Source organism: Vulpes lagopus, chromosome 24, assembly GCF_018345385.1.
Source record: "Vulpes lagopus strain Blue_001 chromosome 24, ASM1834538v1, whole genome shotgun sequence".
Taxonomy (NCBI): domain Eukaryota; kingdom Metazoa; phylum Chordata; class Mammalia; order Carnivora; family Canidae; genus Vulpes; species Vulpes lagopus.
The window spans coordinates 8062929-8086633 of record NC_054847.1 but is presented as its reverse complement, the minus strand read 5'-3'; positions in this window follow the sequence as shown (position 1 = coordinate 8086633).

Below are 23705 nucleotides of genomic sequence, written 5' to 3'. Positions count from 1 at the left end.
AGAGCTATCTCTCTTATCAAGAAAGCTTCCTCCAACCATACATTGTAGAACAACACTAACCAAAACACCAAACAAAACCCCACCGTGGTAGCCTGGAGTTGCTCCATTTTGCATCCTACCTGCGGGGTTCAAATTCAGGACAGTCCTCTGCCTGTGTACTTCAGCTCACTCACCTGGTCAGCGACCCTCAAGCGGGGGACCCTAGGTGGTGCAGGTTGGGGGTTTGCCGAGGGAAGGCCTGACTTCCAAGGCCCTGTCAGAGGCCGAAGGAGAAGAGAGGTGACCCCAGTGACTCCCCTACCCTGCTAGAATCTTCCTCAGAAGGGGCAGTGCTGGACCTCCGGGCGCTGTGGCAGGTGGGTGGGTGGAGGTCCCTGCGGCTCCTGCACACTGGTCACTGGAGTCACCCTCCACTTTCTCCTTCTTGCACCCAGCATGTATTCCATGGAACCCCGAGGCCACAGGCACAGGAATCACCTGACACCCAGAAGGGAATTTTTTTTTAAAGATTTATTTATTTATTTATTTATTTATTTATTTATTTATTTATTTATGATAGAGAGAGAGAGAGGCAGAGACAACACAGGAGGAGGGAGAAGCAGGCTCCATGCTGGGAGCCCGACACGGGACTTGATCCTGGGACTCCAGGATCACACCCTGGGCCAAAGGCAGGCGCCAAACCGCTGAAGCACCCAGGGATCCTCCCCAGAAGGGAATTTATTTACGGACTTGGTACTCTCTGCGGGCGCTTTGCCAGGGGCCACAGATCCACCGTCAGTTCCCAAAGCTTTTCTTCATGGCCTCCGTGAGGAAGCTTCTTTTGTTTGCTTCTTCTTTTTCTAGTTGTCCCTTGCCCATAAAACTTTAATGTCATAGGTATACTTTATATCTGTTGATGTACTATATGTATTTTTTGCTTTATCCAGAGAAGAGGAAGATACTTTCCACCTGCCTTCAAGTATCCCCATTGAAATGTGGACATATAGGTGGAAAAATGATCAAGGTGAGGACGGAGCATCACCGAGAGGGTTAGAAAGCCCATAGCTGTTGCTTATGCAGTACTCATTCTGCCCTTGAAGCCATCCCCAGTACTTATACGGATTATTTAATCCTCATGGCAATGCTAAAATACAGAGTAGATGGGGAAACTGAGGCAAAGGGGCCATAAATAATTTGTCCATAAGGGTGTCCGGGTTTGCAGTTTATAACAAAAAAAGTCCAGATTTCTTACTCTGTTGACTTCACATATGCAGTTGACCTTTGAACAATGTGGAGGTTGGGGGTACCTCCCATGCAGTCAAAGATCTGACCCCCCTAAAAATGCCAGCCTACTTTTGCCCGGAAACCTTACTGATAACATAAACAACTTATTAACACATATTTGGTATGTTCTATGTACTCTTTACTGTATTCTTTTTTTTTTTTTTTTAAGATTTTATTTATTTATTCATGAGAAACACACACAGAGAGAGGCAGAGACACAGGCAGAGGGAGAAGCAGGCTCCATGCAGGGAGCCCGACGTGGGACTCGATCCCAGGTCTCCAGGATCACGCCCTGGGCTGAAGGTGGCGCTAAACCGCTGAGCCACCCGGGCTGCCCTCTTTACTGTATTCTTATAGAAGTGAGCCAGAACAAGGAAAATGTTATTAAGAAAATCCTAAGAGGGGCACTTGGGTGGCTCAGTCAGTCAGGGGTCAGACTCTTGATTTCAGCTCAGGTTGTGATCTCAGGGTCATGAGATTGACCCCCAAGTTGGGCTCCATGCTCAGTGGGGAGTCTGCTTGGGATTCTCCTTCGCCCTCTCCCTCTGCCCCTTGCCCCAATGTGCATGCACTCTCTCTCCATAAATAAATAAATAAATAAATAAATAAATAAATAAATAATCTTTAGAAAAATAGAAAATCATAAGAAAAAAAGAAACTTGTAAGCAAGGAAAATACATTTACAGTACTGTTCTGTATTTATTGAAAAAATTTATACATAAGTGGACCTGTGCAGTTCAAAACCTGCCTTGTTCAAGCATCAACGGTAATATGTCCTATGTTATTGCATAAATTTGACTGTTTTGCCAGCTAATAACATCCTTGCAAAGTAAGAAAATTTTGTACAGTAAGTAAGTTCAGTAAATATGACAGCCATTTCCTCTTGTGTCGGTCCTTCCTTGAGAAGAGGGATAATAGCGTCCCTCACAGGGTTGGAGCTAATGTGAGTGCTTAGCACATAGGCTGGCCCATAATCATGGCTCAGTAAATGTTAGTTGACATTAATAATAAATTCATATCAGATGACTGGCATGATTAGCATATCAAACACTAGCCTGAGCCTCACACCTTCCTACTTTAGCTGAAATCACATTTTTGTAGGCAAAATTGTGCTTCTGAGATGTTCAATAGTTTTATTCTCTTAAGTAGGTAAATATTTGTCTCATAATTTGATTTACTCTATAAAGATGAGCACAGTAAGTTTTTTCTGTCCCTAGATGGAGGCATCAATTTTGTACACCTAAATTCATAGGGTTTCAACATTAGTGAAGAAAATCCGAATTGACGGGAGCTCCTGTATGGTGCTGCCTGCAAATGACTCAGAAGCACTGATAAACTGAGTGTGTGTTTATGTTGCCCATAACTATTGTTTTCCTCTAAATTAAATTTTAAGTCCTTCAAAGTTTAAAACAGTTTGATCTGATGGATTCATTAGGGAACAGGTTCAAGTTTTTAAGGAAAAAATACTGTCTTTTTACTCCCACATCTCTCCCTTGCTCATCTCCTCTCCAAGTGGCATCTGATATCCTGGCATGAAAGGATGAAGGGCATGTGAGATGGCTCCTTGCCGGAATGTCTCATGACCAGTGCGCAGGGCCCTCCCACCTCGGGATTCCTGGCCCTCTGCTCCCACCTTCACCTGGAGCCTCCTCTTACCCTAGTTCCCTGGGCTGGAAGGGGTGGCTTTCCTTTCCTCCTCTGATTGGATGTCCTTCCCTTGCAGAAAACTGTTCACGTCTGAGGCCGTAGGGGCCTGGCCCCTGATGTGTCAAGTAGATTCTACAGAAACAGAGCATCCTCTCTCTTTTTTTGGCAATGCCTGATTTTAAGCTTATCTGGCTAAACCGGTCATGGTCTGGCCACCTATCACCCTGGAGCAATGAGTCTGGGAGGTGGGAGGTTACAAATGGAAAATGAGGAGTTGGAGGACGACTGGGTAGCTCAGTGGTTGAGCATCTGCCTTGGGCTCATGGTGTGATCCCGGGGTCCTGGGATCAAGTCCTGTATCAGGCTCCCCGGGGGGAGCCTTCTTCTTCCTCTGCCTCTGTCTCTGTGTCTCTCATGAATGAATAAATAAAATCTTAAAAAAAAAAAAAAAGAAAATGAGTTGGGGTTAAAACACTTTGATTTAATTTTGGCAAAATATTATCCCCATGTCTGTGTTTTGGAGATGAGGGAAAACCTGGGGTCTAAATGGCCACATTAGCTTGGGTAAGTGCCATGTGTAAGTAACGTGCACAGTGCAAGGAGCTGCCAGATGGTTGAGAACTGCCACGGCGGTGGAGCGCTTGGGAATTAATGGTGACTAATGAGGGGAATGCTCCCTGACGCTGCTTCCACCACCAGGAGCTGCAGTGAGCAAACTCGGTAATAATAATCGGGAAGGAGGGAACAAGAGGGTATGTCCAAGTTTGTGTTAGCTGAAGTTCCCATGTGGATCTGAGACTGTGGCGCTGATTACCTCTGTTATGGGACAACCATCTGCTTCCTCACGCCAGCGTCACTTCACAGCAGACAGGGCTTCGGCCTTCAGTTCTGAAAAGCACCGAAGTAGCTGAAACTAATGTGAAGGACAGTGTTGGTCTTAGTATATGACTTTTCGTTCTCTTGTTATTGAACTTGACCCGTCTGTACTCTGACTTCCCTAACTTACCTTTGTCCATCCAACTGGTGCCTTCTTCCTTCTTTCTCCTCCCTTCCTCCCTCCTTCCCTTCCTCTTCCTTCCATCCCTTGCTCTTTCCCTTTCTCCTTCCCACCGTTTTTCTGTCATTGAGTTACAAGCCCTCCTCTCCCCACCAACTGCTTCAGCCCCACTGATTACCTTTCCTTCAGGGATCCTATTACATTGTATAGTGCTGACTTCCTTCCTCCCATCCTCCCTCCTTCCCTGTGTCAGGACTGCACAATGTAGCATTTACCTTAAGGATGCTATGCACTGTCTTATGTAATTTAAATTTTTTTTCTTGTATTTCAACGTCATCATCTCAACGGGACAATATCTGCCTCCGTGGCAAAGAATCTAGAGTTTTTCTTCTCTGGGTCTGTGCTCCTGCAGGAGTGAATGTGAACTCGGTATTTCAAAACTAACAACTACGAGAACAACAATAATAGTGATTTTTAAAGTATTGTGGTCTAAACAGTGTGGAGGGAAGAGCTTGGATTTTTGGCTTCTGTTTTCCTGCTATGCCCTTTCTCAGGGCTTCCTGGCATCATGAAGTGAGTGAAACGAGGTGCGTTCGACATTAAGCTTGTTGTCACCATCATCACCTGACGGTCAACACTGCTACCACTCAGTTATGGAATCCTTACTGTGTGCCACATATGTCATCTTATTTAATTCTCAAAATAGGCTCAGTGACATAGGCATCCTACTTCTATTTTGTAAATAAGGAAACAGGCCTCAAGAGTTTCTTAACTTTCCTTATTGTAATTGCTTCATCAAGTAATTGATAGAGCCCCTACTGTGTGCCAGAGAGTATTCTGAAGTTCCATAAATATTATCACATGTAATTCTCAAAACAATGTCCATGAGGTAAGATATTATCCTTATTTTACAGATGTGAAAAATAAGGGTCTCAACAAGCTTAGCAACTCAGATGACTAAGTAGTTACTAAGGTCACATTTTGTGCCACATTCCTGTGCTAGATGCTGAGGGACGGTGGTGGAAAAGTCAGACACAGATGTTGGCTACCTGGAATTCAGAGTCTAGTAGGGGAACCTGCAGTCTAGTGGTGTGTGCCAAGTGTCTTGTTTCATCCCTGCAGACACATTGCAAAATGGCAGAGTTCAGTGAATGAATTCAGGTCCAGGATGACTGACTGTATCCCAGTGCTTCCCTGAGACACTGGCCGGAATCACCCTTCCCTGGGCCCCAAGCTTTAGAGAGTCTTGCATCCCACAGATACACAAACTATGTTAATTGGGAACACATGGCATCCTCTGTGTCTTGGAGCTCAGTTCTGGCATAGGGTGACTCGTATCCTTAAACATCCCTCTTGGGATTAACACCAGCAGGCCCCAGGGAAGCACCTCTTCACAAGTCTTGCCTTAATCCTCAAGATAGCAGATGACTGTGTTGGAAGGTGGCTCAGGTTGTAAGCTGTGCTGGTGTAGACTTTGTAGGTGCTCATTGCTTGGGAGACAAGGAAGATTTGAATTGCAGAAGCACTTTGGTAAAGGAAAAGATAAGCTAATTAGGTTGTCAAAATGTCCCTTGAAGACAGACTAATTAAATTGTCAAACTCTCTCTCAGAACTCGTGAATACAGTAGAGTCTTGCAAAACAAAGTGTCATTTTTCTACTGGTGCCAACATCGGTTTTCTTTTTTCTTTTTTATCCTGTTCCATTTAGGCTGGTATTCATAGACATGGCACGCGATGGCTGGAGAACGTTTTGTGATGACGTATGCAGGGAGGTCTAGGTGTGACACCACAGAATATACCTATTTACAAAGGCATTTAGATAAACAGTGAACATCAGAGTTGTAAATGATTTTAATTTCAGATGAATAATTTAAAAAATTTAACTTTCAAAAAGTTAAAAAAGAGTTTTATTTAACCACACTTGCTTTGATAGTTGAGAGTCATTACTCATACTTTTATACTGCCTTAACTTTAATAGGTAATTTTGCCTATTTGTGAAGAAAAATAACTTTTTAGAAAAATTGGGGGCAAATAAGACCTGAGGCCCAAATCTTTGCATACAGATCAGCCAAGCATGTGCTAGAAAGGGCACAGGAAAAATAAGCCCAATCCTTACATGGCTGGATCCTTCCCTTCATTCAGTTTTTTGTTTGCGTATCTCTTCCTCATGGGCTTGTCCAGACCACTGTGTCTAAAATGGCCACCTGCCCTTTCTGATCTTTAAACCCCTTTACCTGCCCCAACAACATACAGTATTTGATAATATATCATACCTGAATATATGTATCGATGTATTTATGGAGAATACAGTAATATACAATATATATACATATATATGTGCACACACACCCACACACGCTTATTTTTATCTTCCTCTCTAGATTGATTTTAAAAAAGTTATTTATATTTAACTTGCCAACATATAGTACATCATTAGTTTCAGATGTAGTTTTCAATATTTTCAATAATTCATCAGTTGCATAGACTGCTTTTTTTTTTTTTTAAAGGATTTATTCATTCATTTTAGAGAGAGAGAAAGAGAGAGAGCGAGGGGTGGTGGGGGGGGACAGGGAGTCCCAAGCAGACTTTGCACTGAGTGAGGAGCCCAATGCAGGGCTCGATCCCACAACCCTGAGATCATGACCTGAACCAAAACCAAGAGTCAGATGCTCAACTGACTACACCACCCAGGCACCCCTTCCCCTCTAGACTGATTTAATCAGCTTTGTTTACCACTGCCTCCTGCCTCTGGGATAGGGAGTTGCACTTAGTAGACACTCAGTAAATATTAAAGAAATAGCAGCAAGGGATGACTCGCCCTTTGGGAGCATTTACTGAATGTTGGGCAAAGCCTGCCTGGCTCTAGGTGGTTTCCAGCCAGGCCGTCCATAGTTCTCACATGAATGTCTCCGTCAGAAGGCCTCTGGTCTGGCTCAGGGGAACATCTGGTCCTTGGACTCGTCCTCATATGGGATGTAGAATCTGGTTTACAGTAACCTGTTGGGATTTACAGGACTAAAAGTCTGTAACTTCTTAAAGGGGAGCTGGCAACCTTGTATTCCAAGAGCTGGTGCTCTCCCTGGCTGCTCCCCTGAAGCTCCGGGATGGGAGCAGTGCTGTGAGGGTGCCTGTGTACACATGTGTGGGCCCGAGTCCCTCTGTGCCCCGAAGACTAAGCAGACTCCTTGCTCTGGAATGTCTGTGTGGAGTCCAGGCTGCTCTGGGATTCTCCTGTGTATCTTTTCCAGGGCACCCCTCTGCTTCTTCTGTTCCTGGTCCTATCTGTGACAATCCTGCATAGCTGGTTTATTGTGTGCTTCCACGTGCCAGCCACGGTTCTAAGCACGCCACATGTATTGGCGCATTTAATCCTTGTATTCGCTGCTGAGGCAGCCCCTGTTACTGTCACCTTTCCATCTAGGAGAAGCCTGGGACAGTCATGCAGTCACGCCCTTGGGACAGACAGGCAGGCAAAGCAGCAGAGCCCAGGGGCTCCTGTTGTTCAGCATCTCCTGCCTCTTCTTACCCCTGCTTTATGCTCTGCCTCGCTTCATAGGCACCAGGGATCTGCCTTTACACCAAGTGGGCTGCAGTGGGATGAGGAGGGGCAGCAGAGATCATCGAATGGTTCCTTGGCTCTGTAGGAGAGAGCAGGGCCACCGTGTTCCCTTAACCTCTGCGTCAGAAACCCTTGCAGTCACAGATAAGAATCACAGAAGAGACATCATTTTATTGCTCGAATTAGAATCAACCTTCGCTGAATGTGTGTGTGCACATGTGCATGTGCACGCACGGTGGTGCTTTCCACCCGCAGACACAGTGGAGGAGCTGCTTTGGGCTGAGGGAGCCCGACTCTGCCGAGGCTGTGGAGTGGCTCTGAGGCACCAGCACCACTGAGGGCCTGTGGTCTGGTTTGCGTATGAATCCTGCCCGACCTTGTACTTGCCGTGGGAACATGGACAAGGGCTTCAAACACTCTAAGCTTAGCTTTCTTATCTGGAAAACGGTGATGACTGTACCCTGGGGATCCTTTGAAGGCCAGCTGGTTTCTGATGTGGAGCTCAGAGCACAGTCCTGGGTGCAGGGAAAGTGTCCACTGTGGCCTTCTGCTGTATCTGCTTGTCCAGCCTCTGTTCCCCTTATGCACCAGCCGAATCCCCTCCTGGAATGACCCCCTTTCCCCCACTCCCACTGCAGGTGACCATTGGCCTCGGCCTGGCCCATCAGAGTCATGGAATCTGGTTCAGGGTTGGCCGTGTGACCCAGGCCAGGGCAAACAGGACTCACTTCTGGGCCTTGTGCTGGAAAACCTGGATGGGGAACACTGGTCTGGAGCTGCTGGTGGCTGTTGTAGGTGCCCATGCATAGAGCTCAGTGGAGAATAAAGCTGACATGCAGCCGGAAAGAGAAGGGACCAGCCAGGGATCCTGCTGTGGGGACACAGGCCGACAGACCCTTGTTTACTAGCTCAGCCATTTGCAGGGGGCAGTGTCTTGATCCAGTTAGTGCCCAGTATACACTGTTGAAAGGGTGAGTGTGTTGACGTGCTTTCAGTTATTATTATTAGCAACAATAATAGAGTATTTACCATTTCTTGAGTGTGTACACCACCAGGCCCTCTCCAAAGGGCTTCATACCCTGGCCTATTTAATCCTCTAAATCTCCCTGGAGCCAGGTGCTCCACTATCTTCACTTAGCAGATGAAAACATGGAAGACCTAGAGGTAGGTGCCCTACCCAGATCTCAGGTGGTGGAGCCAGTAAAGGAACCGTCTGGATCCTGAGGCTACACTCATGACCACTGGGCATGTTAGCTGTGTGACACAGGGTGGTATGCAGAAGCTGTACAGGATAATGTTTTTATTTATCAATGTGAAGGAATCCCTGTCTTCTCCCTGGAGAAGTCCCTTTCAGAAAACTAGTAAGAGGCTCAGAGTCATGTGTTAGAGAGGGAGAGAGAGAGAGAGAGATGGAGAGAGAAGGAGGTGAGGAGAGGGTGAGACTGGTGAAAGTAAGAGATGGGGGGAGAGAGGTGAGACAGAGGTGGGGAGGGAGAGATGAGAGAAGTAGGGAGAGAGATGAGAGAGGTGAGAGAGAAGTGGGGAAGGAGAGAGAAAGGTGAGAGAGAGGAGGGGAGGGAGAGAGAGATGGGGAGGGAGAGAGATGAGAGAGGTAGGGGAGGGGGAGAGAGGTGAGAGGTGGAGGGAGAGAGAGGTGAGAGAGAGGTGGGGAAGGAGAAAGAAAGGTGAGAGAGAGGTGGGGAGGGAGAGAGAGGTGGGAAGGGAGAGAGAGGTGAGAGGTGGGGAGGGGGAGAGAGGTGAGAGGTGGGGAGGGGGAGAGAGGTGAGAGAGGAGTGGTGAGAGAGAGTGGGGAGACAGAGACACACGGAGGGAGAGAGAGATGAGAGAGGTGGGGGAAGGTGAGAGAGAGGTGGGGGGAGAGGGAGACGGGGCGGGGGGAGAACTTGTTTTAAGGAACTGGCCTGTAGGATTGTGGCGGCTGGTCTGCAACCCTCAGGGAGGCCCCAAGCTGGAGATCCAGCGGGGCTTCGGGGTTGCAGTCTCCAGCCTGAATCCTTCTTCGGGAAACCTCAGCCTTTGCTCTCAAAGCCTTCAGCGGGTTGGAGGAGCTCCAGCCACGTTACGGAGTCACCTGCTCCGCTGGGAGCCCACCGATTTAAACGTTAATCACATCTTACAAATACCGACATGGGGCGTCTACGCTGGCATTTGGCCCAGTTGACAATCATACAAACCATCGCAGTCCAGTCTTGAGTTGCTCTGGTCAACTGTTTCCCTGTCCGGGATGTGTTCCCATCCGCAAGAGAAGTGGTTTCCTGGGGAAATTTCCAGGGCCTTCCAGGTCAAACGCTCTTGCCTCGCCCAGCAGACCTCACAGCCCCCTCACAGCCCCCTCACAGCCACGGGGAGTACCTGGCTGCCCCTCTCTCGGGCTGATCGGCCCACGCCCACGCTGCTCTGGGCACAGGCGTCACTAGCCAAGGGGGCAGCGGGCCTGAGGCGGCCTGGCCTGGGAGTCCCACGGCGGGCGTGGATGGGCAGAGCTGCCTGGCAGCCAGCATTGGCTGGGTAGGCGCCGACCCGGGGTTGAACCGGCTGTGGCCCGGGCTGGAATCGTTGGCCTGCGGCCCAGCAGACACCTGTGGGGGCCACCATGCAGGGCAGAGAGAGTGACTGCCACATCCACCACACCTTGAGCCTTCCCTGCTGGGTGGCCTGCATCTCCACGTTGGCGCTGTTTACTTGTTTGGTCTGAACAAAGGAACAACGGAAAGGACTGGAGAGAAAGATACTGTGGGGACAAACAGATCAAGAATGAGAGCGCAGTTCTCTGACCCCCCCCGCCCCACCTAATGACCCTAAAATGTACTCGATGATCCCCAAACTCCAAAAGTAAAGCCGTTACTCACAGTGTTGCCAGGGTGGAAGAGAAAGAAAGAGAAAGCTGCGGGTATCATTTTGGAACCAATTCCACCAAGTGCCCGCTCTGCGCGCCTGAGTGCCCGGGCCTAGCTGGCTGGTTGGATTATTGTTGGCCTTGCACCCCATTAGGTCGGGCACGAGCAGCGCGGGCGTCCGTGGAGGGCCCGTGCCGGGCCAGGGCGGTTGGCTTGCATCTCTCCGTGGTGGGAGCTGGGCTTGCTGCTGGCGGGTGGCACCTGCCTGTCACAGCCATCGTGCTGTCGGCCTCGCGGGCAGCGCAACCGCCACGGTGCACAAAGGGCCTCGGCACCACTTCTAGGACATCTTTAGGTCTGGAGTGACAAAGAGAAGGAAAATGTCAGCACAGGAAGGATGGGTTCAAGAGCACATCCCCTGCAGGGGGGCGGCGGTGCCTGCCGCTGTTTCCTTGCTGCCTCCCCTATGAGACCAGACGCTCGCAGAGGGCAAGACCCTTGTTTTGCCTTGGTAATATCAGTCACAACAACAAGAGCAATAACGACAATTTATTGCTCACCCACTGGCAGCCACGTGCTATACTGGTTCTTTCCATACATGAATTCTAATCTGCAATGTAGGTCACTACTCTTTGAAGACAGGGAAACATTGTCCAAAGGTAGACAGTGGTATGGGGCAGAAGAGGTACTCAAACTCATGCACTTTTTATTCCCAGGGCCTCCCGCATTCCTGACTCCGATGTTAAACTAAGTGCCCAATAGATATGATGGCACCAGTGAGCCACCTCTATGGCTAACCAGTGAGTTATCGGCCTTCTCTTTCATGCTGGCAGGTGGGGTTGGCCGTAGGCAAGATGTGAAACCTCATCCTCTCTTTTCTCTGTGTCGTATCCCTTCTTTGAGCTGTCATTCCAGACTTAGAAGCAGCGCAGCAGAACGGAAAGAACGGAAGGAAAGAGGTGGATTTGAATCCTGATGCCACCAAAAGCTCCACCAAATTATGTAACCTCATTGAGCCTCCACGTACCCATCTAATTGATAAGAATAGGCTCAGGGAGCTGCAGGGAGCACTGGTGGTATGTATGGTGCATTAGGTGGTGCCTGGGTGCTGGTGCTCAGAGCAGGTGCTCTTTCCTTCAGACACTCTCATTTTTTAAAATCTCTGCCTCCTGGCCTGCTGGGGTCCTGTTTCCTGGAAAGATGACGTGGCACAAAAAACGAAATTCTAGAAAACCTTACACGAAACTGTAAAACTTGGTTCTCTGGTCATTTAAAATTTCGCACACAAGGCCTGGGAGATGGTAATTCAATCTAATCCATTTCAGTTCCATGAACACTGACCTGCCCCCAGGCCCTGCGTCTGGTATTGCACTGACCCTGGGGATGCAGAACTCGGTTCTCAAGATGCTCACACGCAGGTCCTGGGAGAGGGGACAGATATTTAAGTGAATGATTTGAAGCCCTAATTTTTCTTTTTAAAGACTTTATTTATTTATTCATCAGAGACATAGAGAGAGAGGCAGAGACACAGGCAGAGGGAGAAGCAGGTGCCCCGCGGGGAAGCCCAATGCAAGACTCAATCTCAGGACCCCGGGATCATGACTTGAGCAGAAGGCAGATGTTCAACCGCTGAGCCACCCAGTGCCCGAAACCCTCATTTTTTTTTAGTGCAACTGGGTGCTGGGTATGAGGCCCCATAGGGACAATAGTGTGGGTGGAGGCAAGCAGCTGGGTGCGGCTACTTGGAGCCAGCAATGAAGAAGCTGAATCTGGGGGAAGAATAGGTGTGTGCCCCATGGGGAAGAAGGTAGGAAAGGCTTTTTTGGCACAGGAACCACACTGTGCAAGAGGTGGAGGGCTGGTGCTGCTTGGTGGTGAGACTCATTGGGTTGGTCTCCAAAATGCACTCGACTTTAGGACAGTGTGAGAACACTGTGGGCCAGAGTGTTTGGTGGAAAGCTCCTTGGATAATATGGGTCACCGCTCCTCACCCCTCAACGCCAGTGAGGATGCTGGGGTAAGGTTTACATATTTGGCAAGTCTTGCTTCCCTGCCCCACTTTTCCCATAGATAGTGTTATAGGATGATTCATTCTTTTTTTTGAAAAATCAGTTTTTGATAGCTCCATGGGTGTGCTAGGCCCCATGTGTGTGCACGTGCGTTTGCGTGTGTGTGTGTGTGTGTGTGTGTGTGTGTGTGTTGGCTCTGCAGAGCGGAAAACCATAAATATTTTTCCAGTCCAGCTGGAGAGTGGATGTGTCGGCAGGTAATTGCAGTGCCAGTGGTACCCTCTAGAACAGAGGCACTGGAGGGCCGTACAGGAGCCAGCTTTTAGTGGTAACTCACAAGACTGAGCAGTGCTTTACTTGATTAAATTCAATTTATATGTTAATTGCCTTATCTACTCAGGAAATAGGTTTTTGTAAAAAGAAGGTGGGAGGTTTTGATGGGTGACTGGGAGGTAGCATTTATTAAGTACCTAAAGCAGAGGTCCTCTTACAGATGGGATCTCATATAACAGCCCCATGAGGGAGACATTATTAGCCCCAATTTCTAGAAGAGGAACAGGAGACTCAGAGAGTTTAGGTGACTTGCCCAAGGTCACACAGCTAGTAATATGTCAAGATTTCAATTTAGGTTCGACTGACTTGACAGCTCAACTCTTTAGGTACATTGTTAGGGTGGCCCCTTCTCTAAACCTGAGACCGTAGCCACTAGCCCCATGTGGCCACTGATCATTGAAATGTGGCTAGAGTGAATGAACTAAATTTTACCTTTTCTTGAATTTTAATTAATTTAAATTTAAAATAAAAAATTGAGACTCCGTTCAGTTATTGGGGAGCTTTTCTGTATGCTTGAAATAATATAGGTAAGTGAATCCACTCTTTCAATTGCAAATTTGATAAACTCTAAATACAGATGGAGTATTTCTGATGCAGATTTAGCGTCCTTACTGAGAAGAGCTGTACATGTAAAATACACCCCACATTTTGGAGACATATTGATTATATGTCAAAGTGATAATGTTTTGGATATATCGGCTTAAATAAAAATTATTTTAAAGATTATTTTCAACTGTTTCAATTTTTAAATGTGGCTATTCGAAAATTTGAGTATATTGGGGTGCCTGGCTGTCTCCGATGGTGGAGTGTGAGGCTCTTGATCTTGGGGCTGTGAATTCGAGCCCCGCCTTTAGTGTAGAATTTACTTAAAAAAAACTTAAATATGTGAGTTGAATTTTATTTCTGTTGGACAGTGCTGTTCTAAGTGAGCTTTAAATAAATGAATGAACTTGGTTAGCTTGTCAGGGTTGCTATATGCAGAACAAGATAGTAGTAAAACAGATTCCAAAAACATTTACTTTTCCATTTCTCAGCTGACCTTGCTAGCTCTCAAGTTAATCAGAATTGGGGGGATGGATTTAACTGTAAGCAAGGGAACACCATTTTGCCTACTTTCAGAGCAGGCTTGTACAAGGCCGTGGTCTATGGCACCTAGTACAGAACAAATTAGTGGGATGATCAGACCAGCAGTGGCTGGGGAAGTGTGCAAGGAGAAAGGGAAATTGATGATGGTTCTGGTGGTGGTCCTGGGGATAGTTGTTGGCAGTGGCTTTTAAAAACCAGACGGTCCGTGCCAGAGTATGCATGTGCAAGCGTGTGCACGTGCATGTGTGCGCGTGCGTGCACACACACACACACACACACACACACACACACACGAGCCCAAATCACGAGCCCAAATCAAAAGCCTTGAGACCCCGAAGCTTCAAAAGCATAACTGATTCCATAAACAATTTAGACTTTGCTATTTCAGCCAATTTCAGGCTTTATTTTTGTCTGAGTCCATTATTACAAAGGTTTTCTGTCTGACTTTTCCATTACTACCCTATTTGTGAAGCTCAGATTCAATATTAGAAGTCTGAATTTTCCCTTCATACCAAACTTTACTGACAGAGTAATATAGATATATTTGAGGGGAGAAAGGGAAATGAGATGAGGTAAACTTCAGAGTTAATGAAGAAAACACAAATGATATTGAGTGAGAGTTGAGTTATTTCAATAATTTGGAAAAAAAGGAATTGTGGTTGGTATTCTGATTTCTTCCTGATGCTGTTTCTAGTACTTTTTTGAGGTGCTTGCCTCTCTGGGATTATTAAAGCTATTGTTCAGGATTTTAATGTCTGGACTTCCACAGTTTTTCTTCTGAGGCTGGAGAGCAAGTGAGCAAGAGAAGAAGAGAGAAGAGAGAGAGAGACAGGAAGAGTGGTAAATCAATTTTGGAGGGGTCCTGGGTGGCTCAGTTGGTTGAGCAACTGAATCTTGGTTTTTGCTCAGGTCATGATTTCAGGGTCCTGGGATCAAGCCCAGTGACGGGCTCCATGCTTAGTGAGGAGTTTGCTTGAGGATTCTTTCTCCCTCTCTGTCTGCCCCTCCCCCTCCTGTCTGCGTGCATGTGTGCACGCACGCTCTTTCTCTCAAATAAATGAATCTTAAAAAAAAATTCACCTTAAAGTTGTTAGACTTATAGCATTGTCTGGCTTCATATTTGTGGCTTTGACTATTTATTAGCAAAGCACCCAAAGAGCGCCCTTCATACCTGATAAACGGTCATTTGCAGAGCAAAGCGCCAACACTGGGTGGTGTAAAGGGGGTTGTAGGAGTTGTGAATGAACCCAGCCATGCCTGCAACAGCACAGATCTCTCTGGGTTTAGAGTTTTGTTGATTTGGGGGTACATAATAATCTTCACTAAGGGTTTAAAATGCTATTTAAATGTTTTAGCTATATTTTGTGCATTTAATGGGGGACATTGCATATTCTGCATTTCAGAAGTTTGGGATTATCAGATGTCTCCAGAGACCCTTGTGAACATCAGTATGAGTTGGAATTGGAAGCTTCTGGGAAGCTCTGTACCAGATAGCATTGTTGTAACAACTTCTGCATTGCTTCTCTAGAAAATTCCAGAGGAACTCTTGGCCAAATCCAGGGATAGCAGTTCTGCAGAGTGAAAATCAAACTGGGCAGGATGTAAGGTTGGACTCAAGTGCTCAGGGCCTTGGTCCAAGCTTCTGCTGATCTGGTTCTGCCACCATCCTTGCTGTGTCTGGCTGGGTTTTGTTCTGGGTGTTTCCTTTCCTGACCTGGTCTTAACTAAGGTGTATAAAGCTGGGCTTTCCTTTGTCACAGAGATGCTGATGCTACTTCCTGCTCCGTAAGTCTGCAGAGTTTGGCAGTTCCAGACCTTCGACACCCTGCTTACCCATTTATTCCATTTATTTACTCATTCATTTTATTTATTCAGCAAGCATTTATTGACTTCCTATTAAGTGCCAGATCACTCTGAGCACACAGGGGGGTCTAAACATTTCTTGCTCCGTCTAGTTCTGAGGTTCTCATTTAATAAACAATTAAAAATATTCTGTAGATGTACACTGAGCACCTTCTGTGGTGCTGGGCCCTGTGTAAGGCTTTGGGTTCTCCACTAAATACAGAGTGGGTTTTGCTCTTCTTTTCCTACTTCTCCATCTAATGTGTCCTTTTGATGGCATCCAAGGCATTGGTTAGTTGACTAGTCTTTAGTATTGTTGTTTTAAAGTTACATTTTTGAAAAAGGCCTGATTAGAAAGATATGTTGCAGTTCAAATACAAAAAAGAAAAAAAAATGTAAGTAAAAACCAATGGAAAGGAGCAAAACCAGAGGAATGGTTCTTGCCTAAAATACATCCTTGGGGCTCAGTTTCCTAGAAATGGACCAGAACTGCAGCTGTGTGCTCTCCTCAGTGCCCACTCAAGAGAAATCACGATCATTGACATTGTCAGCTTTATAGGGCTTATGGAATTCCATAAGAATAGCCATAAATCAGGAGCTCAGGAGAAGTGCAGATACTCCCGGCACAAATGCAGGTTCTGCTCTAAATTCAGAGGGTCCTCACTCCAAGGACCACACCATTAAAGCCACTCTCACAAGAATACAGAGAGCAGTGTCTTTTATAGGACTGCTCATCTTGTGTCTCTGGTGTTGGCCGAAGGTGCACCATCTAAGCTCTGTTGAGTAAGGGCAAATTGACATGGTACCCAAATGATGATGGGCCAGCGTGGGGCATCTGGCCTTGAACTTACTCAGAAGGTAATGTATAAGCATATCTGAAGCCAGAGGGCTCTAACCCCAAATGTCTTCAGAGTGTGGCAGGTAGTAACTCTGTGTTTAGTGTGTAACCTCAGGGAGTGGTGGGAAGCACCAGATCTGATAAGGACATTTATTTCAGTCATACTTAAAAACACTGTGAAGACCCAAATAAATATTCCTAAGGACCAACCTGAGCCTTAGGTTGCCAGTTTGTGGCATTTTTAAAAAAGATTCTATTTATTTGAGAGAGAGAGAGAGAGAGAATATGAGAAGGGGGAGACGCAAAGGGATGAGGGATGAGCGGACTCCTCACTGAGCAAAGAGCCCATGCGGGGCTGGATCCCAGGACTCTGAGATCATGACCTGAACCAAAGGCAGACAGACGCTTAATCGACTGAGCCACCCAGATGCCCCTTGTGAGTTCTAATATAGAAAAATAAATGGACTAAAATGTTCAAATGAGTGTGTCTAAATATTGTTTTCTTCAGCTGAGTTATCAGTAAATATTGGGCAGAAAGAATTCAAGTTCTTCCTCTTTAATCAGTGCTGAGGAATCAGTGGGCACATATAACCTCCTGATTGATAAGTCCTTGAAATGAATTTCACATACTGGGATCACATATGTTCTTGGTGTAGTGTTATGCCCTGGAGTCGTGCCACTTGAAGTAAACTATAATTTCTGCCTCCATGAAGCTTCAAGACATATATGCCATGAATGCATAAAATGGAGTGTGATATATGCACAGGTATGTACCAGGGAGGCACAGGGGCGGTGAGAGTAGCATCTAACTACTGTGTCTGGAGGTCAGAGGGTCAGAGGGTCAGGGATCAAGGAAGGCTTCATGCAGGAGAAAGGGAGAAGATGAAACGGTCATGGCAAAATAAACCACCACAACTCTATGATTTGGCTCTAGATGTTGTCCTGGGTGCCAAGAAGGTGAGATGTGATATAGGAAAGGCCATCTGGTCATGTCATACCTGGGTGAAGTGTGGAGGGGCCCTGGAAGTCCCCTGAGAGCCTTTGGGTGAGCTGCTGTTAGGTCACCTTGGGGTCCACCAAGTTGGATCAGCTCCCTGCCCATGTTTGAAGATGCTCCTCCTATGGGTCCCAGCCCATTATGGAAGCTGAAATGATTCTCGAGCTGCCCACTCCCTTCACTACTGGGGGCTGGGCGTGGAACTGAGATGTCACAGGTTAGGAGGTTCCCTGACCAGTTCCCCCAGGCTCTGAATGTAGGTAGGGGCTGCTGGGCCCTGGGCTGGCAGGTGGACAATGTGGGGGTGTGGACGGTGTGGGGTGTGGGTGGGGCCAGCGCGGGGCAGCTGTGAGCTTGGGCTTTGCTCCTGGCTGCTGCACAGTCTTGGAGTGCTTTCTCTATCCCCATTTGAGTGTGGATCAATCACCCTGTGTATTTTCTCTTTTTCACAAATGGGTTGCAAAATTCATTCAAAGAGTTCACAGAAGAGCTACAATTTGGGAAGGTGTTTCTAATAGAACAAGTGAGAAATGACAAACTCCTAAGTGGGAGATATATGAAGAATAGGGCCCTTTGTCAAGTCCAAGACTATTTATTTAAAAAAGAAGAGAAAATTCAGATAAAAAACAATGAGTATAAATATATGATAAAGGTGAGCTATGAAAGCAATAGATTTTTTTCCCTGACACCAAGAAGCCATTTGCATCCAAACCCAATTACTTTTAATAAATATGCTCTCTAAAACAGTGAGGGTTAGTTTCCGTCACGTATAATGAAGGACCATGGCTGATAGAGTCTCCTTGGTGTCGAGGAAAGGAACTCCATTTTCTCATTGTTCCACGGGGATGACAATCACAGTGCCTGTCTCATAACATGATCGAGAAGACAAAATGAGATTCAATATGGAAAGCTGGAACGTGATTGTCATACAGTCAATATGCATGTCAGTTGTTAGAAGCAATCACTTCAGTTTTAAATTCAATCCACAGATAGTCAAACAAGCCACTTAACCTCTCTGGCCTCACTTTGCCCTTCTGCAAAATGGAAATAACACCTGGTGTATTTATGTCATGATGCACGTGAATGCCAAACAAATTAGGATGTGAGAAGACGCTTTGCAAAAGTGTAAGATTCCATGTGAATCGAGTACAGTTCTATTATTTTGATTAAGCTCATCACCTGATTCTCATTAGCCCACCCTGATCCCTGGAGTTTCCCAGCGTGAGGGCCAAAGCTCATATTCATTTTATGTGATTTGTTCATCGTGCTGAGAGGGACAGAAGGGAAGTCGACTGGGAAAACATAATAGAAAAATCTTAAATTTTATGAACTTCAAAGTTTCACAATGCTTTATCGTTCCTGTGAGTACAAAAGGAAATCTAATATCCCACTTTGAAATCTAGACTTGTCTTGTTTTATTTGTCAAAAATGTTTAGAACAGTTAAATCTGCCAAGACCCCACGGGTGCCGTGAACAACATTTTGGAGGTCGTCCATATACCTCCCTCCCTTCTTTCTTCTCATGTTTTTTTTCTTACCAGTCATTTGCGCAGTTCAAGAAGCAGTTGTTAGCTTTTCTGTTTTTTTTTTCTCTTTTATATTTTATTTATTTATTTGAAAGAGAACGGAGAGAGAGCACAAGCAGCAGGAGAGGGTCAGAGGCAGGGGGAGAAGCAGGCTCTCTGCTGAGCAGGGTGCCTGATGCAAGGCTGGATCCCAGGACCCTTTTGGCCTGAGCCAAAAGCTTAACTGACTGAGCCACCCAGGTGCCCCGTTTTTTTCTGTTTGGTTTGTTTCAAGATGTGCCCATGTGAGAAAGATACTTCCAAGGAGCGCAGAGCCCATTAGAAAGGCAATCAGGGCACCAGCAGAGAGGTGGTGTCTGAGCTGGTGACTGCCCAGGCCAAGAAGAGGAGAGAGTACTCCAGGGAGAGGAGATAAATATGCAGGTGCAAAGCCAGCAGGAGGTCCTGGGAACAGCAATTAGTGATTTGGAATCACCCAGGTTTAAGTTGTGAGGAGGTGTGGGGTTAGGGGAGACGAGGATGGGGGTGGAAGCAGGATACAGATAATGCAAAGGGTTCACTCTTGAGGGTGATGGGGACCTGGGAAAGTGCTGTGATTACCTTCGTGTTCTAGAAAGAGTCACCCGCAGCAGGGAGGATGTGTTGGAGGGAAGGACGTGGGAGGCAGGAGGACTGGTTGGAGCCTGGCGCTCCATTGCAGGTGGTGGAGACTGGCACGGGGTGTGGCCGGGCAATGGAGAGCGGGCTAAAGGCATGTGGAACATGCACCGAGATAATAGGCAAAGGGATCACACCGGGAGGAGCCCAGCACAGCTCTGTTGGCCTGGAGAACCGTGTGCCCCTGACTGAAATGGGACATAAAGGAGAAGCAGCCTTGGGGTGGGTGAAGAGGGACGATGCAGACCAAAGGGAAATACCTCAAATATTGAAATTGTCTTAATATTACTTGTGGTGAGTTCTTCTCACCCTCTCTCGGATCGCACTCCTGCTGTGACAGCCCACCAGACTCCTGGGGACTGGCCCTGTGGTTTTCACCTGGTTTTCTGCCCCCTTTCAACTCAATCCCCTTCACTTCTTCGTCTTCTTTACCCCAGGTAGGCTTGTGTTTCAGCCTCCAGACCTGCTTTACAAAAAATTAATTAATTATTCCATTCGTGTAAAATTAGCATACAGTGTTATACTTCAGGCATACAATAGAGTGTCTAACGACTCTATACATTTCTCGATGATCATCATGATCAGTGTACTCTTAATTCCCTTCACCTGTTCCATCCATCCTCCCAGCTACCTCCTCTCTGGGGACCACCAGTTTGTTCTCTGTATTTAAGTCTGTGTTTTTTTTTTTTTAAGTAGGCTCCATGCTGGTGGGGCTCGAATTCATGACCCTGAGGATCAAGACCTGAGCTAAGATCAAGAGTCGGACACTTAACTGACTGAGCCACCCAGGGGCCCAAGAGTCTGTTTCTTTGTCTTTTTCCTTGTTCATTTGTTTTGTTTCTTAGATTCTACATTCGATACCAGTTTTTATGTATGACATAGCCATCAAAACACACTAGTCTTCAGGCGAATGATTTGTCAAAAATATGGCCGGGGAGATAACGTTTGCTTTTCAGGAGCAGGGGCTGGTTAGGCTGACCTCTTTTCCATTCTGGAGAGATAGATGGTTGGGGCTATTACAATCTACAGCACTTTGCCTTGGCTCCTGGTGATTCATGGCTACTAATCCCTGTGGATATATTTTTATTTTCTTGGATATATTGGATGTGCAGGTGGTATATATTGGAAAAGCCTGTTGTTTATTGACACGAGCCCAGTAAAGACTCTGATTAATCTCAAAAATAAATAGAGAAAAGTGGAAGGTCACATTCCAGATCAAGAGCTCCGATTAGATCCCTGATCCCTGAGTTATTTATTTCCAGTTGAGAGAAATCCTCCCAGCGGAGGTGTCAGGAGACAGATGAAGATGAACACAGGAAGTGTGCTCAGGACTCCTCTTGTTCTCTCTTCTAGACCTTTATATCTGTGCTGGTCAAATGTGCTTCTCTGACTTACTGTTTTGGAAAACAGTCCAGCATCTTCTCTTGTGATCCCGTTGTCTGAGAGATGGTTGCTTGGAGATATTCTGTGCCTTTCCCTATGCCCTCGAGGGATGTGGAGGTAAACTTTTTGGGTTTCCCTGTGACCTTGGAGGATTGGATGTGTCTGGTGAGGTTTCCTTGATGGATTCAGGACGGTCTACTCGGGGATGTTTGGATGGGGGTCCCGTGTGCCTTGTGGTCTCTGCCACTGATGTAGGAACAAGTTAGGGCCAGACAGGGGTAGGAAGGGAAAGATAAGGGAAAGACCCCAGAGTCAGGCTCCTACCTCTCCCAAGAAAACAGCGATAATACAGTAAAATCAGAAAAAATAAACCTGTCTCCCTAGCCTCAAAATGGTAGGGAGTATCCCCCTTTAATGGCTACTAAGTAATCACAGAAACTCACCAGACTACAAAGAAATATGTCATTAAGGTGTTTTCAATAGTCCCTGCTCAAGCCAAGACCACATAAGAATCTCCAGGCCATGGCCTACTTGGAGGCTCACAGAAATCTCCGATGTAGAACAATGTTATGGAGGAGATGTTAATCAGAGAGAAGGGAACATCTTGTTTGGGCTCATGATATTTACAAAACCATATTGTTTGTCATTATGATGGTCAAGAATCCGCCATGTTTGTTCTAAGTATCCACCCTGATATTGACAAGACATTTACCAAGTTCCCTGGTCAGTTCCCTATACAAGACCAACCCTACAAGCCCTCAGTGGCAACCCTGTCCGAGACCCTCGCTTTCGAGAGCTTTTTCTGCTTTGCTTTATAAACTTCTATTGCTTTGTTCACTCTGTTGTCCTCGAGATTCGTTTTTTGACTGTGTGGGACAAGAACCAAGCTCTCCCCTATCAGCAGCAGCAGGAGAGCAGTGCTGGCCATGGGGTTGCTGTCTCACGTGGGGCTGAGCCTGTGCAGGAGACGACAGGATAGCGGAGGGAGCATGAGCTAGGAAGCTATTATTTTGAGATATGAAGTCAGTCACCCAAGTCGGATTCATACTTGTCCTTCCTCTCACCCTGGCATTCTGGTTCTCTCATTTTGCCTCTTGTGCACTGGGTGCCCTACTGCCCCATTTTTCCTCCACTAGTGGAATATAGCATGAACCTCGCCTCTTGTCTGGGAAATGGAAGGAAACTTCTTGCAAATTTCCCTGGCTCCTGTCACTCTGACCATTCACCCTCCGGAATTTTCAAAAACACCGAATGAATTGTATTATTTCTTTGGTTAAACTCTTTCAGAAAAGGGATTGGCCTTTTAATTTGGAGATGCCCCCGAAGTTGCACACATCACTCCTATTGACATCCTTCCACCTGAACTTAGGTCAGAGGGAGGCTGGGAAGTGAGGTGTTTACCTGTGCGGACATGTGCCCCGCGACAACATGGCAACTAGAAGAACTGAATGGATTTGGTGGTCACTTAGCTGTCTCTGCCATAGCCCTGGGCTGTTGAACACTTTGGTAATATGCCTCTGTGGGAAGTCCCCTCCCCTTCCCATCCAGCTCCTTCTCGAGATCACCTCAATATCACTTCCTCCAGGAAGCCTTCCCTGGTTCCCTCGGTTGTCTAAGCCACCCTCCCTTCAGCACTCTGCTGGCCCCCTTCGTGTGATCACAAGCCCATGGCACTCCAATCTTTTTCTTGTCTTTTGCTCCCTCATACCCTGGGAGTTCCTCTTGGGCAGCAGCTATGTCTTCTTCGTCTTTATAGATCTGTGCAGAGTATCAGGGCAAGGCCCAAAATAGGGGATCAATGAATGAATGATGGATAGAGCGACGCTCTAATGTTGGGAGCCTTTTAGTGGCATTGGTGACAAAATGTATAAAAATGTTTTTTAAATGTCAAAAAAGACTCCAAATTGGCAGGTTTTATTATTACTGTTTGCCTTTCCCTGGTGCAGGGCTTCTGAAACCTGGCTGTGCTTTTGAATCACCCAGGGAGAGCCCGAGAGATACAGTTTATGGGGTCCTGCCCCCAGAAGTTCTGCTGAGTAGATGTGAGGTGAGGGCCAGGGGAAGTGTGCTCAAAACAGAGACCCCGGGGGATCGTGCTGCAGCCAGTCTCTCTCTGGGAGAGAGGTATGAGGTTGCAGGAGCCCAGTGGAAAATGAAGTGTGGAGGGACCCTAGCTCCTTCCATGAGAGAAGGGGTGGGACTAAACTATTGCCTACCTGCCTCTCTCCCTCTCTCCCTCCCTCCCTTCCTTTTCTCCTAGTGATGACTTTCATTACACTCTCTAGCTAAGGGCTGGGAAATTCTAATCAGAAACGTATCCACTTATCCTGCAGCTTCTTAACTCCATCCGGTCCCTGTGGGTACAATCGTGGTGATTACATTTGATGAATTGCTAATACCTTTGTGATCCCAGGTTCCACATCCCCTGTGGGATTGGAGCTGACACCAGGCTGCCCTGGCTCTCTGCCCCCAAGGCACTGGGCTCGGAAAGCTGGAAGCTCTAGAGCTGAGACCTGCCTGGGAGGCCTTTTGGAGGAGCTGTGACAGCCCTGCTCTTGGGGCTCCTCTTTTTACTGCCCTTCAGAGTGACTGGCCACTGTGTCTACCTGCAGGGCAGGATATCAAGAGGGTGAGCCCTTTTAGTTTCCACGTGACTTCCCTGAGAACCATTACTGGAGCTTCCCTGGAAAGTGGATAATTTTGGAGATAAA